Raw genomic sequence first — 6,899 nt, forward strand, 5'->3', positions numbered from 1 at the left:
CAGTTAGACAACACAATGCAATTTTTTTCAGACAAAAAGTATGCATGGAGTGTTTATTATAATGTAATCCATTAGCAACTGTTTATCCAGACCTCATTAATTTAGTTTTTACCACCTTCATTTTCAAACCTAAGCATTATACATGTTTTAGCTAAACATAAAATTAGCACACCCTCTATGTATCATACCTTCATTAGCACTACTGCTAAACATGTGAAAACATGATAGACATTATAAAACAGCCACAGATTCCAACTTCAGGCAAAGTATTCTCTGGTAAAACTGGCATGAACACTAACATAAAATTACTCTTGCACAAAACATCGTAGAGATGGTTATCAGCTGCAGTGAAGAAGAACAAAAAGTTAGCATGAAAACTTTAGAAAAACATGAGTTTCATCTGCATGGGCCATGGCACAGTCTTCCCCTTTTATTATTTCTGTTTATTTGTATTACCATAAAATTTTTAGAAAACTGATCCTGTACCCATGAGATCTCTGGGAGTTTTGTCACCAGCTTCAGTGGAAGCAGTTGTAGGGTCCTGCAAAGTTGCCTTGTGTTTATGGACTTCGATTATTACTGTTATGCCCAGGTATCATATGACCCTCTTAATGAATGGTAAATATTGCACTTGGATTAAAAATATGCACGAGATGCACTTACAGTTACAAGGCAGTTAAAATACAAGTAATTTTTGTGTAAAATGTGGAACAGATTATAGCTCAATTAGATTCAGAAAAAAACTTTAGCCAATTTCAGAAGTTTCAGACACTACCTAGTTACCACCAGGTAACATGCAAGGAAAATAAGTTGGACCTACTATTTTGAGGACTCTTTTAAAACATTAGTCTATTATTTTCAATGCAGTCAATTCTGGTGTTTTTCCTCAGCTGCAATTGAGTTAGGGTTTTAGGATTTAGCCTTCACTGAATGTACAGTCGTTGCACTCTAAAGAAATTAAACCATTTTCTTCCAGTTACTTTCATTTCATCTGTGTATTAAATCGTTACACCAGCTAACTGTGGACTGTGACTACTGCACAAACTCTTTTTGTTTATCATAGCTGTATCTACTGCCCCACCATTTTTTTTTTGTGCGGAACAATGCTGCACCAGATTTATCTTTACTCTCATGCAATACATTCTCTACACCTGCCTTATTATTAAATATGCATAACACAAACCCTGCAGGACATGGTAATATATATATAACTGGGTGTTTGTTGTAAAAAGAGTTTAAAAGTTACTGCATGAGAATACTAAACACTGAATTGAATGTCAAAATATTCCAGTCATTCCAGATATTATTCCAACATTTAAACAGTAGTTTTAATGGAAATACTAAATAAATTAAAAAAGAAAAGGTGTGCACTTAAATGCTAACTATTGACAAGAAAATCATGATTACCATGTTCAGGCCAACCTTGCATGAATTCGCTCTCAGCTGAGGCTGATGACCAGCTTCTGTTAACACTGTTACAAAGGGAGATATTTTATAAACACAGCTCATTAGAGTGACATTAGGCTGCAGGGGGAGCATACAGACTAAGAGTACAGAAGACAAACTATCACACTGAGGTTACTTTTTATGCCCCACACTTTTATTGTTCCAGTTTACCTCAAGTTGTACTGAATTTACCAAAATTTGTCACGGGATCTGTGTGACTAATGACAAGAAAATTCAAATATTGGCTAGTTCAGTGTCCTCTATGCAGGCACAACTTATGCCGCCTCAAGTGTATGAAGAGCAAATTTTGCTGATCTATTTATGTGCCCTGCAAACAAAATGGTGGCAAGTGGGTCAAGTTAGAGTACAGGCATTCGTCTGCCATTTTCAGAGAAATTTGCGTAAGCAGCCTCTAATATGCCTCAGCAAATTTAGATGAATGAATGGGTCATCTTAGCAATCACTGACATACACTGTATGAGCATGCATGCTTGATGACATATACTGTATGAGCATGCATGCCTGAAACCACAGAATTGTTTAGTCATTCATTTTCAGTTACCAAAATGCTTCTATAGGTACAGATTAGAGAAGGAACCCCTTAAAAGTCTCAGAAGGAAATTGCTCAGACTGATGAATGTGTGTCTCGAGACCTCATTCAGAAACAGCTTTGATAAACAGCTTGATCGAATAATTTGTGCCTCTCCAAGAAGGTTTAAGAAGTCAAACACACAAAAGTCACTATTTATCTGCAACGCTAAAGCAGTATATTACCCACAGACTTCTCGATGGTAGACCCACTGCAGTCAGCTGAGGCAACAGACTTAGGGGACCCCAGGGCCCAATCCGTCAAGGTGCCAACCATCTCATGCGCAAAGAGCACCACTGGTTCCAGCAGAAGCCAAAACGACTGTTTGCCAGCAGCTTGAACAGCTCACAGGGTTAGGTATTTAAATAGACTGGCAGTCCTGTTAGAGGAACATAAAACCAAATACATCTGAAGGATCATACGAACACTCCCTCACCTGCGGTTCATGGGGATACATAGTTCCAATGGGAAGGCACTTCTTAAGATCCCAAAGCCAAATGAATTCCTTATCAGTTCTGTCACTCAAAGGTTGTTATCCACATGATGTTACTTTAAAATAGGCTTTAAAATAAAACTTCTTTGAAATAAAACTTTTGGAATAAAAATCATGTAATTACAACCTGTAATTAACATATGACTTTAAAGTGCGATAAAAAGTTCCAAGAAAATATTCAATGAACCATATATCTTCAATATTACCAGCACCCAGCCCCACACACCTTCTGTACGTGGATGTCCTACCTTGGCCCTACACTAAGGCATCTGATACCAACATTTGCAAATTAATTTATTATTTAACTTACAAGTAATTGAATCTGAACGAGTACAGTGCTTAGACTTTTCACTTAGGCTAATACCTTTCACTTAAAGACTGGGCAAGTAATGTTGGAGACAAATGCAATTAGCAAGGTAAAAGTATCACAAGAATATGAAACTGTGCATATTTCAAATGTATACAGCCATACACTCATTCATTATTTTCCTGAGTCCATCAGCAATTTTTTAAGCTTTTAAAAACTAGGCAAGTTTTCATTGGTGGCATAGTTTGTTACGGTTAGAAATAAGGACTGGTGAAAATGACTTAGCTGTGTATCTGGAAACTCGTCCAAAAACACTGTCACTTATGTTTCACCTGTGCCCCACAGCTGGCAGAGTCAGAAGTATATGGTGGGCAAATTATTACAGCAACTCCTTTTCCCCAGAACACAACTGTACTAACTAGAAAGACACCCCCTCACCCCCCCCAAAAAAGGTCAGCATGATCATCTTGGGCACTAACACAGTATTTTCCAGAAACTTTATAAGAAGACGGTAAGATTTTTCTTAGAGAGCAGTGAGAACATCTCTGCTTTTTGTTCAGGCAGCTCCAGGCATTCCAAAATACATCAGCAATCTTTCATTTGTATGATCATAATTTTTATTAAAATAACCTGAAACACAGCTATTCACCAGTTCTAACCAAATTAAGTTTAGAGGAACATAGAATGTATGTCATCGATCACCCCAAAAGAAGGAGGCTTTGTACAGATCTGAGGAGTCAGAGACAAGTATTCCCTCTCTAGCAAATGGGAAAAATATTCTTTGCCAGTTTAAGACAAATATCTCTCAATCAATCTATAACATATGTGTTCAAGATTTTTTTATGGTTAGTATAGAATATATAACTACTATTTCATTCAAAAAGTTGATCAGGGCAAATCGCCTGTTGTCTATAGCACAGCAAGTAAATCTGATCATCTTGCTTGGTCCCTCGTGAACTGGTTGCCCTCAGCCAGCCCTCACAGTACTCCTCCTCACACCTTCTTCCCCAATGCACAAACAACCACAGGCATGTTCATTTCAATACTCATCTTCCCCTCCTAGTTCCTCTTCCCATATTAAGGGATGCTGGGGAGGACTGAACCACTGCTGCATCCTTATTACATACCACAAGATCCCTGTGGACAGATGCTCAGTTTAGGCTGAAAATACCCAGCATGTCTGGGGCACTGCGAGCAGCAAGGTTACTACGGAGTACTGCGATTCTTCCCTTTCAGGACCACATCCTTCCAAAGCAAGTGGGACTGCTCACTCAGTGAAAGGTAAATGTGTCCTTTGAACACTTCCTTAGCATGAGCCACACTGATGGCTGGCACTTTGCAGGCCAAAGCCTTCCAGCTTTTAGGCTTTCTAGATACAGATGAGTGCACTGCTGCAGGTACACTTGCATGCTTTCTGCTAACCGATGATCCGATGCTGTAAAACATGAAGTAAATGAGAGGGAGGAAAAAGAGCCATTGCCAGCATTTTCAAGTATTACTGCTTTGCCTGCTCTCCTTTCTCCCTGTAGTTGTGACCCTTAGGTATGCCAGGTTATAGTTTTGCTGAAGAGGCCCGTTATTTTTAAGAGGTCAGCGCTGCAAAGGGCTGTGTATGTGGAACGTGTGTTTTGAGCCCTGCAAAGAGTTAATCCTGCTTTCACGAAGCCTTCAGAGGACTTGGAGGGCATGAAGCCAATAGAAAACCACCCCCAAGAAACCTCCAAACCCTTAAGATTATGTAGAAGCAACTTCAAGCAACCTTGGTCCAATGTGAGCTGAAGGCATCGACCGAAGTCTTCGGCCTGCCTGACAACAAAGGTGTGGGCATACCTGCTCATACACCACGTGTGTATGTGCGTGTTCAAACAATCAGCATTCCTCAGTTCTGTTCGGTTTCGAGAGGCAAGGACGGACATTTTCGGCACCTCTCTTTGTTCGAAGGACGGCCACCGCAGCAGCAGCAGCAGCAGCAGCAGCAGCAGCAGCAGCAGCAGCAGCAGCAGCAGCTGCCTCCATGTGAACCCCACCCCTGACTTTGCCGGGCTGCCCTCTCCAAGTCACGCAGCGGGAAGCCCAGAGAGCACTGTCACTTTCCCCACATATTAAAGAAAAAAAAAAAACACCACCAAACCAAAAAAAACCCCAAACCCGTAAAAAACTAATGGGCAAAACCGGACGGACTGCCTGCCTGCCTGCCCCCCCACCCCCCACCCCGCCGGGCCGCGGTCCTGCCGGCAGGCACACGCCTCGCCTCAGAGGACACCGCGCCCCACCCCACCGCCCCACAGCCCACCGCGTCACACAGCACACCCCCACACTGCCGAGCTATGTGTGTGTGGGGGGGTACTCCTAACTGAGGGGCGTCGGGTCGCACCCCCCCTCCCCACCCCCCCCACCCCCCGCCACACACACACCACCCCCCGCGCGATGGCGGTCGCCCCGTTCCCGCCGGCGGGAGGAGCGCGCGGCGCGCGGGGCGCGCGGCTGTTGACAAACTTGGTGCGGCAGCCAGCCTGTGTCAGCACAACTTCCAGGAGGAGAAGAGGCAGCGCCGCGCGGGGCCGGCGGGAGGCGGCCGCGGGGACGGAACAGCAAATGCTATTCAGCCCGAGCAGTTTCAAGCCGCCCATGCTGGGGAATTACTGTAGTCTAGCTACGGCTCTTAGCGCTGGCTGTGTGTGTGTGTGTGTGCGTGTGCGTGTGCGTGTGTGCGCGCGCGTCTGTGGGTGCGTGCGAGTGTGTGCGTGCGCGTGTGCCCGCGCGCGCCGGGCGGCAGCGCGGGGTGGCCGCGCCGCAGCCCCGCGCCCGCCTGAGGAGAGGGGCGGCGAGAAGGGGGCGGGGGGGACACGGGGGACACACACACGGGCACGACACCCAACTTTTTCCCCCCGAAAACTCCCTCTTTGTCGTCGTCCCCCCCCCCCGGTAGGACTCTCCGAATTTAAAATAATAATAGCAATAATAATAATAAAACCCCAAACGACCAAAAAAAAAAACCCCAAACGTGTTCTCGGGCAGACTGACAGCCGGGGTCAAGAACCAGCTGCTGGAGTTAATGTTTCTTCCTCCCACTCCGTCTGATGGCGGTGCCCTGCCAAGACGAAGTGGGAGCGGGAGCGCGGCTCCTGCCTGCCTGGGAGGGCTCGGGGGGGCGGCGGCGAAGCGGCAGAGCGGCATATGCCGACCGTGCCGACGGGCAGCGGCCGCCCGCAGCGGGCCGGGGCCGGGGTCGAGCCGGGGGGAGGCAGAAGGGGGCAGGGGGCAGCGGGGGGCGGAGGGGAGGATCCTCCCGTCTGTGGGGTTTTTCTCCCCCCCCCCCCCTCCACCTTCTCCCTCCTGAGGGAACCTGGCAGGCGCAGGGAAGGCACTGCGTCTGCTGGCAAGGGCTGATTCACGCTGCAGATCGCTGCCCGGAGAGGGCTGCCGGGCACCCACCCCGCCCTCCGCCGCCGGTCCCCAGCCCCGGAGTTGCGGCCGGACCCCGGTCCGCCCCGCCGCCGCGTTCGGGGCGCCCGCCCCGGGCTTTGGGGGCGGCAGGTGCCCCCCGCCTCGGGCTGACACGCACACCCCTCTCTCCTGCCGGCCCCCGGCGGGGCAGGTGCGGGCGGGTCCCCCCTCGGGGTCTGTCCTGCCCCACAGGCCCGCCGAGGGCGTGGGGTCCCGCAGGGCCTGGAGGCCCCTTCTCCGGCACGGCCCGGCCCTGGCGTGAGCCCTGTGCCCGCCCCCCCCCCCCAGTCCTACCCGGGGACCCGAAACCAGGCAGCGGGCTGCTGCCCCCAGGCAGTGGGTGAGGTCTCTCTGGTGCTGGTGGAGTTGGAGGTGGTTGGCAGCAGATGGGCTGCTGTGCTGGCCAAAGCACAGCATTTTGGGTTCCAAAGGCGATTTTTCTGGATATGTGCTCAGAGGCCTGTTCTGAATTTAATAAATGTCCGATATGTGACAATGGCCACAGACCCAGCGGCTCAGCACCCTTTGAGGACTGGGCTCCTAAGCAGGGGCGTAAGGACCTACCTTTGAGCACCCATTTTTCAGGAAGTTGGGCAGTATTTCGTGTCGGAGAGCAA

Source organism: Harpia harpyja, chromosome Z, assembly GCF_026419915.1.
Source record: "Harpia harpyja isolate bHarHar1 chromosome Z, bHarHar1 primary haplotype, whole genome shotgun sequence".
Taxonomy (NCBI): domain Eukaryota; kingdom Metazoa; phylum Chordata; class Aves; order Accipitriformes; family Accipitridae; genus Harpia; species Harpia harpyja.